We start from the raw sequence: 23665 nt of genomic DNA on the forward strand, positions 1-23665 counted from the left end.
TAAAAGACAGCACAAAGCTGAGTTTGAAGTTACTGGCTCCAGTAAATTTGGCTTAAATCAATCTTCAGTATCTACAACTTTTTGAAATATCATGCACAGCTTCACTGAACACATGGTATATCAGGATTCTGGCCATACAAAGAGGAAAGGCAGCACCTCCCAGAACCTGTTTCTAACTCACACTTCTCATCTTTACTTTGCTTCAAAGAAATCCTCAGATTGTTTTCATCTGTCGTATCTGAGTTATGATAACCATGTCCAAGTACAGCCAGCTAATTATCTTCAGTGGATAATTAGGAGCAGTGAGGAGCTTGGCTTTCTCCCCCAATGGTAGATGTCAAGGCTTTTAATTTAGGCATTTAAGTTTGTTTCTTAAGCTACTCGGTGAGAACCACAACACTACGTTTTCAATTTTTATTAAAACTGCAGAACAGAGCAAAATCTTTTTTTACGTAATAATGATGCGTTTCAGAGCACTACTAGCCCTCTGTTGTAAGGACCTTCACACATGGTGAGCTAAGACTTCAAAACACCATACAACCCAGGCATATAATTGTAGTTGAATTCAAACAGCTGCTAACCACAGCTAAATTACAATCCCCTACTAAGACCCAGGTCACATTGAAGGGATAGAAAGAAGCAACAAGAAGGGAGGAGTTAAAGCATCCACTGTAACAATTAGCTGAATATCTTAATCAGCTGGTTTGTAATGATTTATTGCTTGGCCTAGGCAATTTGCTAAAAATGTCAGGGTTTTATCTGTGGTCTAGGAAATGAAATTTCAGGTGCCAGTATCTAACTATCTTAAGACATAATAACATGATTCCTTTTTTTTCCTGGAAGCATGGTCAGGGAATTTCAAATTGCCAACACACTTTGTCAGAGTGAATCCTTAAATAGTACCTGCAAGATAGGCTCTGAAGTCTTGAAGGGCTCCACGATTGTTGAGGCAGCAGCTGGTTGCAAAACAAAACATACTCGGATCTTTGCTTTATTGTTGATCTGCATGATGTCCTTCTTTTGGCTACTTTATGTGTTGTTCTGTGCAAACAATTGGACTATTTGTCTGGGAATAGAAATATTCTGTATAGTGAGAAAATGGTCTAATTTTTAATTTTCTTTTAAGATGACGTGAGGAAATTCTTTCTGAAGCAGTGCAAGTTACATGTACACTTAAAATGGAATATAGAAACATTGCTCCAAGAGAAAGAGGAAACAGTCTCAAAATACTTAATGAATTTTCCATGCATTGCTCCATCTGACCAGTTGCATTAGCCACACCAGACAAGACGCATTACACCTTCTCACCTCCCAGAACTGCACATATTTTAGGCATGAGAAAATTAAACCCATGTAAAATTGAGAAACTGTAAGCCCCTGAAAACAGGTGTTTAAAGAGTCTTATCAATCACACTTGTAGCAGTGCTAAGTTTGGAGAAGTTCTTGCTCTTAGCTTAAACAGACACTAGTGACTGATTGGACTTTGATATTCAGAGGTTTGGGTTTTTTATTTCACTCTTTGAGTACTTCATAGGAGAAATAATTGTACAAAATTTGAACTTGTTAGCTAGGACAACGCACACAAGCCAGTTGTTGAGGCCAACAATACCCCTGAAGCGATGCTTCAGCGCTAGATTGCGGAAATAGCAGAGCAACCCAAATGAACCCAGAATTTCAAGGGAGCGCTCTTTATATTCCTCTAATTGGGTGGACACATCAATCCTTGTTAGAGCACCTCAGTGATTCATTTGTTGTTTACTGAGGCATGTGCTGGAAGACTCCACTGGCATGCCTTCAAGGGTCGCAGTGAAGCCTCTTCCATTGAAATTAAAAATCTAGTTGTCTTTAGCAGCTTTTTAATAAACAGGATTTCCATTTGACCCACATTAGAAGCTTGCTTTGTTGAGATTTAGAAAGAAAGGTTTGTCCTTGCGAAAGAGCACGGGGGGCTCTTAATACTCCGATTAGATTTCTGCAATGATTAGGTATTATGAGCACTTGAGTTTCGGCTCAAAACGGATACAGTTTCCTCCTCGTCTCAAGAAGTTCTCAACGAGTCACCTTTCTTCCTCTCAGAGGCAGCAGCCTTTATAGACACCGGAGTCTTTTTAACAAATGGATTTTCACTCTGACCTGCATTAGGTGAGAAGTCTCGGCGGGCACAGGTTCGTACACGAGCATCCGCCGCGCGGAACCGCGCTGCCCACCTCTAACACCAGCTACACCAGGTGCTGGTAGTCACCTGGCTACCTCAAAGCGCAGCGTGGGCTAGCTATTTGTGTATTCCCACTGCTGCTAGCACGGTTTCTGCAGATGGCTGAGCTCCACGCTGCCACGCAGCCCTAGCCCACGCCTTGGGCTCCCTCAGAACCGGTGGTGGTCACAGAGCCACCACACCGGCACCGGCCGGGCAGACGTGCCCTCAAATTCTCGGGCAGAAGGAGAAGGAAGCCGCTTTCGACCCAGCAGCGCGGTTGTGCAGGTTGTTGGCGGGGGCAGTGGTAAGCCCTCAGGCGTAGCAGCCCCCCACGCTGGGGAGCGTCACCACCAAGAAGGCACGTGGCATCGGCCAGGGGTGGTCGGGCCAGAAACCTTCCTGAGACCACAGACAGCTTCACTCCAAATCACCGAGTGCCTTGTTCAGCCTGTTCTCCTTGATGGCTTTCAGCATTTATAGCAGGGATGATAAGCTTAGCCATATACTTGTTATCTGAGTGCAAGTTACATCACATTTTTTACGAGCTTAAATTCCTTCGTTCGATGTGAGTTTGTTTTACAGAAAACAGGGGTCGGTGTCCTGTTGCCTGTAACAGAGGGAACACCGGTTTGCTGTAAACAGCATTTATGCTAACTATCTGTGCTGAAGGAATGACAGTGGACCCGTCACCATTTGTATGAGGGATTCAGTCTCTATAGTGACATTCATTTGTAGAAGTGTGCAAATATAAGGTAGTGGGATCTCCATCATTACTGTCATCTCTCATGGTTCCATTTTCTAATTATTCAGTTATTTAAGGTTGAAGTTAAGAGGGACTGTTGGATTTTACAAGCATTTCTGGAGAGCTATGTGCACAAAAAAGCTTTATAATGAAAGATAAAACTGGTATATTTAACACTGATTCTTTAAATGTCACTTTTATTCAATTTAATTCAATTAAAAAGAATGGAACAAGGATACCTACCACTCCAGGCAATGCAACACTGAAACACTCAGTTGGAAGGCAGAACTACGGGGCACAGAGCAGTGTAGCATACTGGTGCCCACGTTAGTGGAAGCAGTGGGGTAAAATATATGTGAAATTCTACAAGAGGTGGCTAAACATTCTCACACGGATAAAATTAGCTCCCACAGAGCTTCCTCATGAACATGGCTATCGTGCTGCTGGGAACAGAGCTAACTCCCGCACTTCTAACGCTACCGAATGCACTACGGACATATTCCCACTTTTATGGCTGCAATATAAACGAGCAGAAAATTGTGGATCTAGAGCTGTAGATCTGATGGATTAGGACTGGCCCAACTGTTCTCCGCTTCCAGATAAAATCAGAAAAGAAATTTCCTTGCAGTTGGTTTCTCAAAAATCCCATCAACAGTCCTTTCTTTTTACTGCATTGCCTCAGGACATGGTAGAAAAGACTTCTACGGGAGTTTCAACAGGCAGGAAGCACCCAGTGAGTTACTGTATGAAAAGACAATATCATAGCTGGGCTCACCTCACAAAATACAGCTTTACACAAGAATAGCGCATGCACTTACCTCACTGATGTGACAAACTGCCTCGAGTTTGGCTAACAGTCCTAAATTCCCCTCCCACGAGCAAGAGGTACCATTTTCCTGCAGCCAAATGGCTGACACAGTAGACATAAATACAAAAAACCTGTACAAAATGAAGCTGGGTTTTATAGCCATCTTGTAAGTACACCAAGTGAGAAAATTACACATATTCACAAATTACGCTGAGCAGCCATCTACAGGATAAGACATTTCATAAAAAGTGCTAAGTTCCTGTTTACGATATAAAGGATTTCTTAAACCAGCACCACTGTAGCAATTTGTTATGTGCAACACATTTTGATTGCTGCTCTACTGATCTAATTCTATCAAGGAGTATAACCTGTAGTCTCCACGACCTGTTTTGTAGTGGGAATCAGGAATTACAGATGAAACGGTCGAGCTAAAAGAGCCTTTCTCTTTTGAAGCAAACTCTGAGTGACTCTTATACTAACAGAAAAAAATAAGAACTCCTTTGAAGAGATTATAAATATGTATTAGGAATTAAAATGTAGTCCCCTTGATTAAAACTCGTGGAAATCCCCCCAACTCCCCCCCATCAGCATTAAATGAACGTTCAGAAACACTTGAAAGGATGAACCCAAGTTTCCAGTCCAGTCTAATAGCTTTATCATAACAACCTACTCACTATTTTTAATATTTGAATCAAAAGACAACATTAAAGTGAGAATTTGGTGAGCCTTCTGCAGCTCTCTTGCAGTGCCAGGATCACAATACCCCTTGAGAGGCCTGGCTCCTGCCCAAGGCACAGAAGCGTCGGATGCTCCGAGGCATCCCTTCACTCGCCGTACCACTTCACTCACACCTGAGCTTTACACAGCAATCTCCATTCAGGTGTAAACAACAGGATCACATCATACACCATCAGGGTTATTGCTTGCTTTTACAGGAATCGAAACAATTTAAAAAGACGAAAAAAAAGGAAGCTTAAGATCTGAGTCATCTTCATTTACACAAAATAGATATGGCTGTAAGAGACGTAGATGGTCATTAGAGGTCACGGTCTGAGTTAAGTCACTTCTGATTTCCCACACTGGAACTCCCTTGTCAGTTCAGACATACCGTGACCTTTGGGCAGATTTAGCCCTTTGGCACTGAGGTAATTCACTTACTAGATTTTAAACCGAAAAGCATTTTATTGGAATATTCCACAATTGGTTTTAATCTGCAAAAGTTTGTGCAATTTTTTTTATATTCGATAACGTGATGTTGCCATGTCCTAGCCGTAAGATGTTCTAGTCTTAAACATGTGGGTTTAGATGCAAAACATGCTTAGAGGAATAACATTAAAAATCATTAATATCCTGAAATGAAGGAGTAGTTAGGTGATACAGCTAAGCCAAATTAAATAGCTTGCTGTTTCAAGTGGGCTGGGCCCACTGCCCGCTCCCCTTCCCTTGCAGCTGGTCTGGCTCTTAGCTGAGCCCTGGGCAAGGTGATTCAGCTCACTGAGCTGGGAGAAAAGGAGCCCAGCCAGAAAAACCAAAGCCAACAGGGGGGAGCGTGCAGCCAGCCCACCCTCAGGAGCTGCTGATTCAGTTCAGCCGTCCTGCCTGCAGCCTTGAGGTGGAAGGATCCAACGCCATAGATGGGATTAGTTCGCACATAAGGAAAAAACCCACACGGTGTAAAGTAAATTTAAAATTTTCATGCTATGCAATTTCCCTCTAACGTAAAGTAGCGGGACCAGCTCCGTGGTTAAGATTCGTGCCAGGCACTTAATTGGCAGCTGGGGACTTGAACATCTTCCCAGAAACTCCTATAAATAAAATACTGCAAAATGGGTAGATATTTAATCTATGAATCCGAACAAAGACACTGGCTTTATACTAGAGCTACATGGTAAAAAACTGTCCAGTCCCCCAAAAGATTGGTATTTATGGCATTTTTATATGAGCTTTCGCACTCAGACAGGCAAAAAATTAGCCACAGGTTTAAGCCCTTTGCTTAAAGAAAGTCACTTCATCTACAAAAGAGCATGTTTCAACTCTTCTCTGTCCAGTTCAGACCAGAACCTCAGCTTTCAACACCTCGGTGAGCGCTCTGACCAGAGACATTCTCTTGCCAATTGGTAGTTTATACAGCAAGGAGTAGGCAGCTCCATCAGTAGAGGCTGAGACTGACCCAACCAAAACTGGGCAATAGCCTGCTGAATATGTTACTCACTTGCTTTACAGGAGACAAGTCCAATCCCCCAGCAGGAATCAGCAAGAGCAAAAATTTGGATCTTGGCTGTCCACGTGGGTTTCTTATGCACTAAATGATTAGCTAGCTCAAAGTGGGTAAGTCTGTCCTTTTTTTCAGCTAGAAATGAAAACCCGTACGATTACACCTACAGAATTTGAGCTGCAAGAACATTTTCCAATAGAAAACATTTCATTGAAAGATTCCCCGCCAGATCCACTGTCGTGACCAAATCTCAAACCTTTTTAGGACAATCTTTTAAAAAAAGTAAAAGCAAATAAAAATTATAACATCAGAAGTACTCTTCACTTGACTAGAAACCGCTGATAGGATTTTATTTAAACTTTCTTCCTACCAGCATCACACTTCCCATTTGGTGAAAAAAATGCAAAGGATGTGGTACTACACAGGAAGCTACCAAATCTATTAAAATAAATTAAAATTTCAAATAATTCACCTCATAGTTTTTGCAACAGGTTTTCTTATTGCTGCACATCCTCAGGTTGCTTTACCAATAGGCATGTGATATATGCCTTTCTTTAATTACTACTCATTAGTCCATAGGCTTTGTATGCTATTGCATGCTTTAGGTCTTAAACCTCAGAAATCTATGAACTGTACTCTTTATTAAGTGGCTAGTTACTTTATGGTAGAAAATGGAAATGTTTTTACTATCCCACTGTTGCAGATAGTAGTCTCGAAAGCATATTCTAATCCTGAAATACAAACCTGAGGGTTGATTTTAAAGTTCATGTTTATTTTCATTGGCCTGTCTCTTAAGTAGAAAAGGTTTTTGTAGAAGCAGATTAGTCACGCCAGCCATATATAGTTTATACATGTCAGATATTTCTCTATGACAAATCAGCCCAGCTCTGGACTTTAAACATCAGCACCCACATAATACGTGAAGATAAAAACTATTTTCCAGGGCATATCAACCCTTGAATGAAGTTCCAGCGTGGCCATTTTTCACACTTCATCTCGCTTACCTATTGCTTGTACTGCAGAGCTCCATAAGGCAGCTGACAAAACAGGCTTGGCTGGATCACTTGGGAACAGTTTTTACCGAATCAGATTGCCCCCCAAAACCCAGCTCCGAGGCAGGGGGTTGACTCAAACCCAGCCCCATGACCACCCTAACCCACCATCCCCATTCAATAGGTCCCACGCGGAGATCTTACAGCAGAGAAGTAAGAGAGCACTGCCCATTTACGCACTAGTGTACGCTCCCTACCTACCCTAGTATATATATATTATTGCATAGCAGCATGTGCTTGCACAGCCTAGTATATCTAGGACACACTCCCCTCCCTCACTGCTGTAATTACAAGGTCTGCTGTTTCTCATGTACAGGCCCATGTACTGGAAAAAAAAATCTCTGCTCTACAGACTATTCTGCAGCCCTTTGTGCCAGTTTATATGAGCTTATTAATAGTAATAAGACCCAATGTCAGAGATTTTGTCTCTGACCAAAATAATCCTAACTTCACGCATATGTTTTTCTGACCTATGTACTCAACATGAAGACTGCACTGCTGCACACACTTACCTTCTACAAAGATAAACCTTCTTCCTCTTCAGGCAGTACGAAACTCGCCCTCAACATCGATACTATCCAAATTAACCTACCATTACTTTCTTAATAGAACCAATGACGAAGTCATGAAGAAAAGCAGACAGATGACAGAACACCGGGATTTAATGTTTTGGGAAATGCTTACATGTTGCGATTGCAAACACGAGCACTGTTATATCACATAAGAGCATCAGACCCAATGGGTACTGCCCACCCTACCATCCAAACCACCGTGGAATTCTAGCAGCTCACAGCTCTGCCTTTATTAGTACAACTCAGTTAGATTCAAAGCAAATACTCACTGATCGGCGACGTAAATAAAACCAGAATCAAGCCCACAACTCTAGTTCTGCTCCCAAACGTGCCTCCCTCATTGAGAGATTCGCTTCAGAGAATGCCAATACACTGTTGTGCATGGCTCAAAATCCGTACGTCACTGAATAATCTAACAATTAGCAGCTAAACGAAGGTGAGCATTTCCTCATCTCTAATAACACCAAGATATGGGCAGCTAGTCAAGAATCTGGTTCATTAAACAGAAACATACGTACAAATCCTGCAAGCGCTTCTTAAGAGCACAACACTATGCCCAGTAAGCATACATAGAAACTTTATAAATCTCAGGTTGCCCTCAGGTACAAAAAGGTTGATTGATTTCAAACACATAGTCCAAAGTAGCCGTGGCGTGGATAGCCCCTGGTATGGAACCAGGAACTTCGACAGCAGCTGCCCACCTGCACACAAAAGATAGACTGCACAAAGATATTTGTTCAGCTAAACATTAAGTCTATTCAAAACCATTTATGAATACACACCAAGGATTTCTTTAGAAATGAGCCTAATTTATGTCAGGCTTAACCTTCAAAGCTATTGTTATTATGCCATTAAGTTTGAGCAACCATGTGTTGAAAACGTGTGTATAGCCTTTGTTACACAGTTAGATTCTCCACTCATCTGTGGAACAACCCAACAAATGTCTCTGCAGCCTATAGATTAAGTAACAAAAGGCATCCTAGTGTTATACCAATCAGTATTACACAGCGGTCCTCAGCTGCAGTCACAAAATTTCACCCTGAGCTTACAGAGTAAAATTTTCAAACCTACCCACATGACTACAAATCACCATCTTGAAATAAAATTTTGAAAGTGAAAAGCCTCAATCATTTTTGCAAGCTTTACTCCCCTTCTTGTCGCGCAGCCCCAGTTTGAAGAATGGCCTCAAACTTACAGCACATTTCAGGAATTCTGTCCAAAGTGCTATGAGAAATCTCTGTTTAAGAAGCTCTGCTCTTCAGCATCAAGACATTAAATCTCCTCTTGCCAGCTCTGGAAAAGCCTTACTTGTATATTTCTTTCTAGCATATACCATGCCCATAAAGCATATTAGCAGAGGGTTTACCTTTTGTTCTCTATTTTAACAGAACTCAGACATACTGCCAATAAATTAGTATGCTTGGGAATGATTGTGTTTCAACTAAACTAATTTTTCTGCACTCAAGAACAAGCTCACTCCAAAGGTCTCCCGTGTGCCTGGTCCCACAAACCATAGGGCTGGAAGGGACCTCAAGAGAAGTCTAGACAGTCCCTCTTCTTGCCCCAAGGCAGAATAAGTGTCATTTAAGTGGTTACCCTCTTACTGGTTACCCTCTTACCTCTTCTTAAAATGATCATTCTCTTCTTTATACTCCACAAAACCAATGTGTTCATTTTTCCCTTTCATAGGTCCCGTTTGATCACTCTCATTGTTTACCACTTGAACAGTATCTCTTTTATGTGGCATATGACCCATGCAAGAAATATCTTTAAACGTTCAACGCATAGTACATGAAAGGAAATTCTTAGATGTCCATTTTAGGACAGTTAAAAGGCAATTTGTTCTATTTTGGTAGCAAATGCTTAGCACAACTAAGAAGTGGACCTCTGTTATTCTTGTTGTCCCTTTCTGGTCAACAAAATCTTCTTTATGGTAATTCTGATCACATATCCTTTATGGTTACCACATACAGTCTTTTTTAGAAATGCCTCCATGGACAAGGAATTTTTACTCTGACTTATTCATTTCAAATTATACAGATTATTTTAACTCAGGTTACTGACCATCTTCCATCTATTACAGAGCAAAGGGCAAATATTTTCCACATACAATCTAAAGTTACGTTTATCTACTCAAAGAGCGGAAATCCCATTTCTTGTGTACAACACAGTTACTTGCTACTCCTTAGTGGCAGAACAGAGTAAGATGCCTCCTTGTTCCCATGAAAGGCTTTAACATTTTTATTACTTAGGAGGTGTATTGTTAACACAAAAAATTATTCCACCATGTTAATTAAGGTGAACTCTGTATTTTTATTTCAGATGAAGGGCAGCTGGGCAGTATTCCCGGCTGCGACTCCATAGCTTTGAAATATAGTCTCTTAGGAACCATGAGCAGATTTAACCACGAATAGCTAAATGTGCCTAGATACATGAAAGTTTTATTTAACTATCTCCCTAGCTAATTAGATCAGGGAACCAGAATCATATGGCTAGATTAATTAAGATACAACAGGGCATTTGTAATAATTAAGTTAGCTATTTGGTCTCCTTTCCAGTGCAGGGAGTCAACGACCATCATTAGCACAGCAGCCGATGACTGGCACTTCAGACGGCGTGTGCCCCACGGACGCGGTCCCACCAAAGCCACTGTGCTCGCACGACGGCACAGAAGGCTCCTGCGGACAGTCTCATTTTATTTCTTTGTTTTGAGAAGGCCGAGCGGCCAGAGGAGCTCCTTCCCCGCAGGAGTCCCTGAGGCTGCTCAGAAGAGAGAAGGTTTCCAAAGACGGCAGGGTGAGACAGGCAAAAGATTCAAGCCGGCAACCTGCATCTTGGAAACAAAACTGGAAAAACGCTGCGAGGAGCACGTAGCAGACCCACAGGCAGACCCCAAAGGTGTGGGGAAGGAAGTTTGGGACCAGGGAGGACCGTGGAAATTTGCTCCAATGCAGAAAACCCCTGCGTACTTGAAACCAACATTAGTATTTGAAACTTGCAAGGGCTCATGGGCAGAGATCGGGCTGTGAATAAACCTTTTATCTGTTATTTCGGTTCTCTCATCGCTGTAAGTTTTCTCTGTTTAAGGAGTTAATTAACTGAGATGACTAGTTGTAATTCTAATGAAAATAATTTCCTTTGAGTTTTTTGGTCTTTTTTAGGAGCTCAGCGTACAGGAGATGATCTAAATCAATCCACTTCAGTTCTCTGGCCCTCTACTTGGGGACCCTCCACAGCGACCAAAGGCTATTTTGTGTCTTCACTCTATCTGTAGCGACAAACTTGTACTTCAGAAAAAAGGCATATATATTTGCCATCATGAACTCATTTGGCCTGAACAGGGCACTCATCCTGATGGCATTCATAATGAATTTGCACAGCAATCATGTTGTTGCCTCCATCATTTATAGATGTTGTGCTTTATTTGGACACAATGAAAATCTCAAGCAATTAGAAGTGGATCCAAAGGTTTCTCTATGGAAGCAACTCAGGCCAGTATGACTGTGACCGCTACTGGCCTTTATGCAATATGTAGCCCAGCAAAGCCACAGCTTGACAGACAAGCTTTGTCTATTATAATAGCAAATGTTTCCCCTAAAAGTGTGTTTTGGAAGGTTTTGTAACTCACTAATGTAGTTTAATTATGATCTTGCAGCAATTTGTTTCATGTCCTACAGGAATCAAACAAATCTAGTTCTTCTTGAAAATAAGACTGACAACGCAAGCTATCACATACAGGTTTTTAGGTTTTGGGGTGGGTTTTTTTTCATTTGGTCAAGTGCCAGTTTTGCTTAAAACTAAACCACCATGTAAAGAGGAAAAAATTCTATTCCCTCTCAGTCAGCAGAAGGAGAAATCTCATTAATATTTCTTCAAGTGATAAGAAGGTAAAAGTGTTGAATGCTTTTGGCTGGCAGAGCTCCGAGATTTCCACATTGTTACAGGATTTGCATAAAACTTTGTTTAAGATCAAGTTCTCATGTTGATATCATCTCACTCTAGTGAGCATCTAGATTTGGGAGCCATACCCATGCAAACAGTTGGGGTCTAGTAACATTCATTTCAGAGTTTGGAATTAAAGTTTTGCAATAAGTGGTTCTGTTCTCATATCCCTGTTTTGGACTACACAGGAATGACCGTACACACTTAACCTTATGACATCTTACTGCGTCCTGGATACCTCCTAATGCACATATTACATGTTTAGTGTATGATTAACAAGGTGTTCTCTGAAATAGGTTGAGTTAGTTCACAGCGGAAAATGGGGACTTCTAGAGAGGATAACCAAGGGGTACTGCAACATAAGCAGTTGTGATTATTTAATTGAAGCAAATGATCTACACGGACATGGCAAGGAAGGATACAGAGTCAGAGTTAGCTTGAAGACACCAGGGTTTTTTTTAGTGTGACACATTTAGAAATATGTGCAGAGATAATAAGGTATATCCCAACATGCTAGAATACAAAGTTGATATCAAGAAGAGTATTCAATGGCTTCTTTAATCAGGAGCAAATGTGCCAAAAAACTTTGGTTTTTAAGTAGAAAGGAAAAAAAAAAAAAGCTGCTGAGATAAATTTTTCTATTCTCAGACTGTAAATTTACTGCCACTGTTTCACAGCAAACTCCTGGACAGACTTTCTTCCTGAACCACAAATCTGTCAGTGCGGAACTTCCTTCGCTCCCTACCACCTCTGTGTTGTAGGCGGTGAGGGACTCGGATATTCAGTCTCTTGCCTCACACAGTCAATAGCTGTGGGGGAGCGTGCAAAGCCAGTTCCTTTCCCTCAACACCAACCTCCAGGTATCAACTCCAAGTTAGAGCAGAGATGGCAAGTATTTAAAGACACAATATTTATCCTGCTTCAGGCAAGGGAGATCCATTATATTTGTCATTTGTTGACTGGTATGTTTGTTTTTCTCCATAATGCCTTGGTGACAGCATGGTTTCAAGACATGTTTATAAAAACACCTGTAGCTGATTTGCAGTATAGTTTGAAGCCTCGGTAACAGAAGCTACCTCAGCACTGAAGGCCACTTCCAAGACATTGTGCCGTAGTGGATTGCCAATACAGTGTACTGCTCAGTCAGGACTGAGACACCATGAGGAGTGCCACATTGCTCTTGCCATCACCATCAGTAAATTGCTCCTGAATCTGTCAGTCACTGACTCATCCACAGAAGAGGATGACAGCTGAACTTCCAGTGACCGAATAATTATTCTCATGCTTATAAAAAACTACCATAATATCAGTTTTCTTGAGCTCTTTTGAAGCTTTTATTCAATATTACATGCATGGGAAAAGAGTACACTTGGGTGAGCTATCGTATTTCAGTGCACATGGCAGCTCTTACTTAGCTTGGTTCTAAAAGTATTATTCATTAAGGCAATGTCATCAGTTCAAGGCGACTGGATGTAAAGCACGCGCCGCTATGCCGAAAGCTGAATGTTCCTCTAAATATCACCTAGGGAAACTAGCACTGAGGAAATCATTAAAATGTACAATACCGGTGGAACGTCAGATGGCCACAAGCAGCTTAAAAGGGGTTCTGCTGGTACCTCTGCACTGTGGGATGGTTTTCTTCAAGGTGAAGCTCTCTGAGGGTAGGGAATAAGAAAAGGGAACAGTGTACAGAAACAGAGAACGAATAAATCCATCTCACCAAAATCCTTCCCTGTGAATGATACCAGCTCCATCAGAAAGAATTGTCTGCATGGACAACTTGCCACTGTCCTTGAACTCTCACAGTCTACATGCAGCTTTCTAGAGCCAGCAGGATGCTCTTCGCTATGAATGCTGGAGTTATGCAGAGCATGTATGAGCCGCAAACAGGGAAAGAGTTTCCACATTTGCTTTGGTCTGCTAATTTAGGCCCTTGAATTATAGGCTATGGGGCTATCCTGAGCACTCGGGTACACTACAGAGGCCTCACGTGCTCCTAGTGCAAGCTCCTAGTGAAACGAACCTACAAACCAACACTGCGCTCTACTCAGTCTCGAGCAAAGTATGGAATGGAAAAGCCTGGAAAATCTGGCCAGATTTTCATTTTTACGCTCTGGGGAGCTGCTGTCTCCCTTGCTTCACGGGGCTTGTAGATTGGAAAAGGAAAGCAAGAGTCAACAGGCAGCTTTCACCCACTCCCCAGTGAGAGCAGCTATTCCCAGCGCAGGCTGTACGTTCACTGGTGCAGAGCTGGCACAGAGGGCCGAGCAATGCTGCTGGAGGAGAACGAGTCCCACTCTCTCAGCCCATCTGGTTCGGAAACCTGCTGGGTAGCGCAGCCAGCACATCTTCCCCGTTTGCCTCAGCTTTTGTGGTGATGGCAGGAAACCCAAAAGAGCAGTTTTCACCACCTCAGAGCTCACTGAATTTGCTTCCTCCCACCAGCTCGGCACAACTAGTAGCAGAAGTCAATCACGCACTTACCAGTGCCGGCCAAAATACAAGCAACAGGAAATTTTGCCTATGAATGGGGAATGCCGAAACCATCTGAGCACCGCATCTAGCCGTGACAGGTTTCACCCTCTCCCTTTCCAGACTCCTAGTTTTATACCACCCCTAGCCTGTTTTGGTTTTGTTTCTTCCCCCCCCGTATGACGTGCTCTACCACTTTGAGGAAGGATGATTACAGGAAGCTGATGTAGCAGTTCTGAGGCTCCCGTCTATCTTGGACAAACAGATGTACCAAAGGGTTTCTCATAGTTTGACTCTTCTGTGTTAATTACATGTTTGCAACTGGGTTTTCCCTGTTTTCTACATCCTGATTTGCGCTTGGTTTGCACGTGCTTTTCTAAGGTAGTTAGATGAGAGAGACATGTATCAGTTCTATTATTGTTGATCCATTCTTGGTTTTGTCTAACTTTGCTTCATTTCCTCTCCATAGTTGAGCAATTATCTTAAATTTGTCTAGCAGATGCACATGTACAGCATCCTGCTATGGGATCACCTTCTACTTCATCCTAAAACAGTTAATAACATCAAGCCGTAATTTTGAATATGAGCCCCTCCTTCACCAACCAATTACCTAAGGAAAACAGTAACCACAGAAAAGAAATTCACAAACCAAAACCAGGCTCTACCCTTCTGCAGGGGTTATGCTCTGCCTCCTATTGAGTATTTAAGGACTACTGAAACAGGAAATGGCCAGCAGCCCCCCGATTTTACTATTTGTACAGAAGTGCCTTCCATTTGTCATGTAGAGTCATGATGGCAGAGATTTCTACCATTAAAATTAATCTTATGGGAAGCTTTGACATTACAGTTACTCGTCTTATTGTCTGGAGTAAAAGGTTATGCTTCAACATTGCATTCACATCCTCTTCATGCCAATGCATCGGTACTACAACCACCATCACGACATCATTAGCAAGCGTCCACCAGCACACCTTTACAAGCAGCAAAAGGTAGAGTGGTTAAGGCCCAATACTTATTACACAGTGTTGAATCCTTCGTAAGGACAGCAAGTATCTATTCAAAGTGAAGCTCATACCATCAGTCCTACGGTTTACATTAAGTACCAAGTGCGTGCTGCTCTGAGCAACTGCTAGGGCAGCATACATAAAATTAAATCTTTTGAAAAGACATTCAAATTCCTACAGGGTAAGAAAAAAAAAATAATATACCAAAAAAGTCCCCGGATCAGCAGATCATAATCATATGTGGCACTACTTACCAGACTAAAATCTAAACTATGCAACATGTGACTAAAAAGCATGTGGCTTTCCCAACACTACAGCACTGGTGAGGTACTTGGCAGCCTATACCCCACAAGTCAGATCAACTATAGAGCCTACTTAATTTCTATTCTGCAGAACACAATACCAAACACATCAAAAGAGATCGGCCTCTGATTTATATCCTGAGACAGAAGGTTTTTATTAATAAAACTGTTTCCTCAGAGTTAAATTCCATTAACTATACTTAAGAGGGAATTACTACACATCTTGCTCCCAGGCAAAGCCTGACCATTCCACATGTGTTACAAATCAGTATCTCTTTACATTTATTGGTGTGCTGAAGAAAGTCAAAGGATTTTCTTTTCTGATTCTGGCAAGTCAGGAATCTTTCATGTATGAGGAATCGTGTTGCTATCAATCAGTTTCTATTTTAAACCTATGAATTTTCATATCAAATAACCAACTGATACATTTTTATACTAACCGCATGTCTCCATCTTGAAGGAAGAAGCATAGCTGGCATCACACTTTTAAGACAGACAGCTGGGAGATAGATGATGCTGTAGAGAGGACTTTAAAGTCCTTTTCACTCTGCACAAGGTGTTTCCCCCCTTCTTCCCCCTGCATTTTTTTAAATCTTGAAAGCGTTTCCTACTAATGCATGAAACCTCTATTATGCTGCATATGGTTTCTATTTTCAAGTCCCTAATGCTTTCAGGAATTTCTTTGATTTCTCTAGTTGTTACCTCATTCTTGTCATTCTTGATTGACATAGAAGAAACAACCCAAGCCCCTCCTAAGTTTTCTTCCTTTAGTTGTCTCAATGCATCTGTACAGTACTTCAAAATGGCCTGCCTTTACTACCCTCGTAGGAGAGAAGGTAGGGCCTTGAATGTTGGTTGATAACTCTTCGTTATATTTGAATAGCATCCAGTTATCTTATTTGAAGAACTCAGATTTTAGCCATTTAATTTACAGTGCACCCAAGGACACCACATTTACACCTACAGACCTAAATCAAGACCTGGGATTTCTGCACAAATGTGTACATACAAATGCAGCATCCTCTTCTTGCAGATGGGGGGGGGGGGGGGGGGGGGGGGAGAAAAAGGGAATATTCTGAAATTCTTGCTTTCAAAATTGGTGCAAAAACAGCTTTCAATGGCAAGCTTCCAAATAATGAGTAGCTCAATGGTAGCTGAATGCCTGAAAATGTAGCCACACAGAAGTCTCCCAAGATTTCATGGGAAGGACTGTTTCTGCCCTGCAACCAGCTTCTGTCCCTCAGTGTACCCCATGGGGGCATGGGTGGATGCCTGCTCGAGGGAAGAATTTAGCATTGCTCAGACGGCAGCCGTCCTGTACACAGGAGGCTCTGCTGAAGGACTGCATGGTTCACTGCATGGGGCAAAGCTACCAGTGGAACACAGCAGAACACAAGAAGATTCACTGGGAAAATACAATTTATTCCAGAGACTTGACGTTGAAAGATCAAAATACTTAAGGACTAGAGGTAGCTCTAGAGACGGTTCTGAAATTGTGGGGCATGCACACTCTACAATCTCAGGGGAAGGGTATGCTCCAAAGGCGTGCCACTGCCTGGAATAGATCAACCTTTTATCTCCAGGTTGCTTCAGTGGGTGTTGCATTTCAAATGCAAAGCAGCATGGAAAAAGAGGGGGAAAAAAAAGAAAAAAAAAAAAAAAAAGCACCTGATCATTGTTCATGCAATAACTGGAGGAGTAATTTTACCAGTTTTACCTTTTAATGTTGATTTTATTTTAACTGGATATGATAAGCTCAGAGGTTCATACAAACAGAAGAAAACGCTGCATGATTGCTTTTTGGCAGCTACGTACAATTTCCCCGAATTACACAATTGGCTATTTCATACATGAAGCATACAAGAATAGGCAGAGCCACCACAAATTTCCCATCACTTTGGGTGTATTCCATCCGCAGACCAGAGCTGGCGCTCTCCAGTGAAACTAACCCAGACAAAAAGAAAATATTCACTGCATACAACCCAGTAGGTAGGAAGATCACAAAGCAAAGCTTCTCCCTCCTATGAGGAAGTTCTGCGAGACAACGAGTAGGGACAGCAAGCGCACAAACCTTTGGCCATGCCCTTACTTCTTCCCTCCCCTGCCTAAAGCTCCGAGGGTCTGCCCAAAATTCTCAGAAACGCCCTGAATACAAAAGGATGGTGCGGGTCAAGGTATCTCCGCTGGAGACGGCAGGAGCAGCAGATGCCGCATCTTCCCCCGGTGCGGCACTCCCACCCCACGCTCGCGCTGCTCCCCTGCTTCACGGGGAACAGCTACACTGGGGAAATAAAAAACCCTCGGTGTTCAAAGCCTGGCCACTGGACTACGTGTTGCCGAGAGGGCACGTTAAGACAGATTTTAGGGCTCTGATGGCAGCACTTCTTCAGAAGGGACCTTAACTGAAAGCACTGGAAATACCCAAAAATCACAATGTGAGAGTCCTTGGGGTCTATGTTTTCCAGCCGATGTTCCCCACCCTAGAGGGGAAGGAATAAAACCCACTGCCATCCTCTCTTGAGGAGCCCACTTGCAGTACTCTTTTGTCGCCTTTACGTCCAGCTGGACAAACACCCCAGTCGTCTCTGTTCAGAAACCACCAGTCGTTGGCTTACAAAATTATCTACTTCCAACAGGCTTAAGCACGCTCACCCTACAGAGAGACACGCATCCTCGATTTGGACAAGAGCATCTGCGGGGAAGGAAAAGGGGCGGAGGAGGAGGAACGCGCACCGATGCCAGCAGCGAGATGCAACAATTCGAACAAAAGAGATCTCAAGATGTCGCACCAACGCACAGACAAAAAAATTTAAAAAAAAAAAATTAAAAAAAAAATCTTCCTCTTGAAAGCCTGCATCCCCTGGGCTGAGGGAGATGCTTCAGCAGAGCACGAGTGTCCCGTGTGTGTCCCCCCCACCCAAGACAGAGCCCGGCAGCAGACACGTCCCCACGGCGTGGCAGCTTCCCGTGGCCCCCACGTCCCCTCCCTGACCCGAAGGACCCACGGACCGCTCCCGCGCTGCTGTAGAGGCCCCCCCCCCCCGGCTCCCCCTTTTCCCGCACCGCCCCCCCAAAACTGCTTTTTCCCTTCAAAAAAACCGCCCCACTTTGCCTCAGCGAGGCGACGGGGGGGGGGGTCCGCTAGCCCGATACCGAAGCTAAGCCGGGCGCAGCGCGGACTCCGGAAGGTCTCGGCGTGCCCCGGCAAGGCCGGGGGCGAGGGGGGGGCGCGGGGCTGGGAGGGGAGCGGCGTCCCGGGGGTGGCGGCGGCGCCTTTGTTCCGCCGCCCCATCCCCGCCCCCGCCTCCGCGCATGCGCGGGGCAGAGACAAAGGCGCGGGCAGGGGCGTCCCTCCCACAACCCGCCGCACCGCGCCCTCCGCGCCGGCCATCGGCCCCCGTGGGGCGCCCACCCGGCCTGACAGGAGGGGGGGGGTGGTGGTGGGGGGTCCCCTTCTCCCCCACCGTGAGGCGGGGCAGGGGGAAAGTTCCTCGCGGGAGGCGCGTTGGCAAAGGCACGCGTGTGCGTGGGGGGCACGGCGAGGCGGGGGCGGGGGGGGGGGAGATAAAAAATGTCGTGGGGCGAGGGGGGGGGATTTGTGAGGGGGGGCGGCGTTCGATGAATATTCATGAGGCAGGCGCGGTGAGGGGAGCGGCGGCCGTCCCTATGGGTTTTTTTGACGGCCGGTTCGTAGCCCCCGCCCGGGTGGGATTCGGGTAACCGACCCCCCCCCCCAAAAAAAAAACCCAAACCCTTGGCATAACGCCCCCGCCAAAAGCAGGGATCCGAATCGCCGCCGCGTCCACGCACACGCGTGACCGCGAAGGCAGCGCCGCTCCTTCACCGAGAACAATCGCATTGTTGCCGGCACCGCACCCCCACCACCACCACCACCCCCCTCCACCCGCAGCCCGGCACCGGGAGCCGAGCCCCCCGCCGAACACCCCCACGCAAGCCGCCTGCACCCCCCCCCACACACGTTCCCCCTTCCCCGGCGCCTCCCTGCACCACCGCCCCCCCCTCCATCTTCCTAGCGCGGTGGGTTTTCTTCTCCCAGCGCTTCGCTTCATTTGGGGGGCTTTTGGGGGGGGTGGTTTGTTCTTTAGGGGTTTTATTTATAATTATCATTGTGGTGGTTTGTTTTTTTTTTTTAAGCAGGCTCCTTTTGGAAACAGGCTCAAGGCACCGACAAGAAATTGGGCATAAATGACTATTATCCCCACCACACCCACCGCCACCCCCCCAAGAAAGGCTTATCGGGCATTTAAATTTCACGAAATTGCCTTTCAGTCCATTTTGTCCCTCGAATCCGCTCCGGGGCCGGTTTCCCTCTCGAGGAATCGAGCTCCCCGCAGCGATATTCCTAAAAAAACGCGCCCAATTCTCTCCCCGCTCTTCCCCATCCAACCCCCCCCACTCCCCTCTCCCCCCATCCCAAACACCACGGGGACGGTGCTGGTGGTGATGTGTGTGGGGGGGGGGGGGGGGGGACCCGATCAAAATCGCCAAAGCTCCCGAGATCTGCTACCTAAATACCGCAATAAGCGACATACACCGCTTCTTACCTTTTTAGGGTTTTCCTCGCTCCCCCCTCTGTGTGTTTCTGTGCTGGGGTGTCACAAAGAGAGTCCCGGGTACCCCCCCCAGAGCCCGCTCGCCCCGCTGGCAGCGCTGCGCCTCTCCCCAGCTCGCTCGCCGGGACTGGAGTGACTGGTGCCTGCTGGAGCAATGCCGCCGCTACCGCGGCTGCTGCCTCTGCATTTCTCACTCTCTCTCTCTCCCCCCTCCCTCTTTCCCTCCCACCCCCCCCCCTCCTCACACGCACACCCCCCTTTTTTTTTTTTTTTTTTTTTCCTCTCTGTGACAGTCTGTGGGCAGTTCAAAAGCCACACGCGCTTTATTTATTTATTTTGCAGGCGGGAGATGCGCTGCGCGCCTTTTGCGCTTAGGGGGCGCGCAGACCCAAGGGTTTCGACATAAGCCTGGCACGCTGCGGGGGGGGGGGGACACACACACACGACTTGCGTGGAGGTCCCCAAATGCACCTTGCAACCTTAGCACCCCCCCCAAAATAAAAGAAAAAAAAATAAATAAAAAATTTTAGAGAGGGAGGATGGCGGCGAGGAGCGAACAGGGAGCTCGGTGGTTGTGTGCCCCCCCCCCCCCGGGGGGGGGGGTCCGGTCCCGGTGGAGCTGGGAAGCTGCGAGGGAAGCGGAGCCGCCTGCCTACACGTGTGGTCCTTTCGGGGAGCCCCCACGGAAGAGGTTGGAAAACCCCGGCGTTTATGCTTTTTGGCACGCTTAAGGAGAGGGGTCTGCCCGTTAAACACAAAAGACCAACAAAAAAAAAAAAAAAAATAGAGAGGGAAGCAACCCGTTTCCTCAGGAGAACGGATGTCTCCCGGGCGCTCCTACAACCTCTTTCCCAAACCCCACCGCCGGGCACGACCCGCCCTGCGGCGGAGCCTCCCGCTCCTTCCCCGCTCCGCGCTGCGGGAGCCCGGCGGCGGCGGCGGCGGGGGATGCGCGGGGCTCGGGCGCCCTCTGCTCCCCGAACGGCGGCCGGGCCGGCAGCTGGCTCCGGGGGGGGGACGACGGGACATGTCACCGCCCCCCCGGGGGCCCCTTGATGGGAAAAGGCGGTGAAAACCACCCGGCAAGGAAAAATACATTGGGGGGATTGGGGGCAGCCCGTGGCCGCGCCGAGCATCCGGTTGCTGCCGGGGCGGGGGGGGGGGTCAGGGAAAGGCGGGCGGCACGGTGGGAGCCCCCCCCGCTGCCCCCCGCGGTCACACAAAAGCCCCGGGCGTGGAGGGAAGGAGGGAGCACGGTTCCCCGGGCGACTGCAGGGATAATTCCCCGTGTTTTCGTGCAAATCTTCACACGCCAGCCTTCCAAACCTTCGCTTCAGCCTTTTCCCCTTTTTTTATTATTTTTGTTCCTTAATTCTCCTCCGTATCTCCTTTTTTTTTTTTTTTCCCGGTGGTTTAACCCTCGCTCTGCAGCTGCATGCCACACCTGCCCAAATGCAGCATCCCAGCCCTGCCGCAGCTGGGGGAGGGAGAGCAGGCGGGGACCCCCCCTGACCCCCCACCCCACCCCACCCGCGACATCTCCCCACTCACGGTAACGGGCTGCTGCACCGCACGGGTGAGGCAAGCAGCATTTACCGTTAAATTGGGTAATCGAGGAAAAAAGAAAAAGGGGGGCTGGGGGGGGCAGCAGCGTGACACATCTCAGCTCTCGGAGGGGGGTGGGGGGGAAGCTGCTCCCGTGGATGCCGTGTCCCCCCCCACGGGGGGCTGTGGGGGCTGGCAGCCCCCGAGCAGCCTGGGCAAGTGGGAGTCCACCCGGGAGCATCCCTTGTAGGGGGAGCAGTAACGCCGGCGCCTGGCTGTCGGTGGTCTGCTGCAAGGTCCTGGGGGGGGGGTGAAAAATCCCTCTCCCCGGTTTTATTTCGGAGGCACGCTGTGAGGCAGGGCGGGAGAGAAGCAACAAGGCAAGATGAGTCCGAAACGTAGCCGGGAATTAAGGGCAGAGGCAGGCAGAGCGCGGCAGCACGCCCACGGAATAGCTTAGTTGGGGACTGGGGGCCTGGGCTGGGCTGAAATGGGGTCCTGGACCCCAGGTAGGGCTGGGGCAAAGGCCCAGGTTAGGCTGGGCAGGGGCACTCAAGGTTAACAGTGCCCGTGGGACCGTGGCGTTTCGACCCTCGAGATTGTCCTGTAAAATTGCCCAACCACTGCAGAACCAGTGTGAAATAATGTAACGGAGGGAAAGAAGTCGGCCAGGATTTAAGCCTGTCTTTGAAGGTGGGTTAGGCGGTGGAAGTTCACCTGCATGGAGCCAAGCACTATCTGACCTGATAGGGGAAAGACAAGCTACACAGGGTTCCCAGTATATCCAGGAAATAAAATTCCCAGGTGTGTACTGAGTCATTGCTTGGGGAAGCCTGTACAACCAAAAGTGGCATGGAAATAGTCATTCCTGCTACCAATTAGAGAGGGGGTTGGATCCGTTTCCCACTTTCACCAGCTAGAGGGCTGAGATGATAGCCATGGTTTACCAGCTAGTATTCTTTTTAAATACACCTACAAGCTAAATTGTGTACTCCGGACAGCCCCCCATATTCAGAATTCAGCAAATGCTCCCTTTAGTTACTTTGCTGCATCAAGATACCATAGATATCTGGATGTCTCATTTGATAAATGCGATACATTTATCCAAACGGGGATTCTAAGCAGCGTTTGAACATCTTTGTCGTAACTAAGGGTGTGTAAAGTATCCCCACCTTTTCCTCAAATGCCTAAGGAATTGAAAGAAAAAGTGGGTTTCAGGAAGAAGAAAAAGCACTGAACAGAGACATCTGCGAAAAGATGGAGAACCAGGTCTGGTCTGCAAACACAGGTACATCCAGGTCCTTCTGTGTAATGGATCAGTTCCCTGCTTTTCCGAAATCCATGCTGTCACTGCGCTGTGACAAACACCCAAGCTCCCTCCCACTTCTTAGCCAGCTCCCCTTGTCGCCTCGAGCCAGGGCTCTTCGCCCAGCGTCACCGCAGCCCAAGCCCAAAGTCCTTCTCACGAGGCCACCTCCGCTCTTCTCCTCCCGCCCTGCCAACATCGCTCCATCCCTCTCACGAGCACCTCCATTTCTGTGCCTGATCGCATTTGGTCTTTTTCCTCAGGAGAACCTAGTACCAATAAGGAGCACCTACTCTGGGGAAGTAGGGGCCTTTTCGTTTTACCCTGTAGGAAGGGAGAAATGACCAGCAAGCAAGGAAAAAAAAAAAAAAATCACCAAAATCCCACCTGTGCTCCTCCTTCAGAATCAGCCTAGCCAGAGAAACACCTCCTTCCTCGCACTTCACCACCACAACAAAACAGAAGACAACCCAGAGCCATAACTGAGCTCAGGGCTTTCCAAAACTTCGGCTGCATCTATTTCCAAGCTCACACCACGAGAGGGAGCATTTTGTTCAGTTTAGCAGCAAAACCTAGTTGCCGCTGTACCGAGAAGAGAATAAACGCAGTTTCCCGTATGTAGAGGTTTTTCCCAGATCCGTTTACCCCCATAAGCATTTTCGTAGTAACATTTTTTCTTTTACCATGCAATTCAATTTTTTAACATTTCATAAGATTATTATTCATTTGCAGTAAGTTTTATAATGAATATCTACAATGTAATTAGAGTCTAATTCCCTGTTGATTCACCCAGTTATAGAGCCATTTATTCTGGGAAAATAAAAGATGTCAGTGTAAGGCATGTGTAAAATTTTCTACTTGCAGTGGATATCATTCTCCTCATAAATGTAAATACCAGCTACATGAATTTCAAAAATTGATTGCAATAGCATAG

At 46.1% G+C, this 23665-nt stretch overlaps 1 protein-coding gene across 3 annotated transcripts in view; it reads right to left on the minus strand.

The window, feature by feature from the left end:
• BASP1 (brain abundant membrane attached signal protein 1) overlaps positions 1 to 20101 on the minus strand; it is a 50997-nt gene extending 30896 nt beyond the window's left edge. Inside the window, exon 1 of one of the 3 annotated variants that reach the window (XM_075052266.1) lies at positions 19872 to 20101. The gene's annotated coding sequence lies outside the window, so the exon portion shown is untranslated. Of the gene's footprint in view, positions 1 to 13093; positions 13184 to 18459; positions 18540 to 19871 lie in introns of those variants that run through there. The other 2 variants (XM_075052270.1, XM_075052269.1) reach the window with 2 other exon arrangements.
• Between the last annotated feature and the right edge of the window lie 3564 nt (positions 20102 to 23665).

The sequence above is a fragment of the Buteo buteo genome, chromosome 20 (assembly GCF_964188355.1).
Source record: "Buteo buteo chromosome 20, bButBut1.hap1.1, whole genome shotgun sequence".
NCBI lineage: Eukaryota > Metazoa > Chordata > Aves > Accipitriformes > Accipitridae > Buteo > Buteo buteo.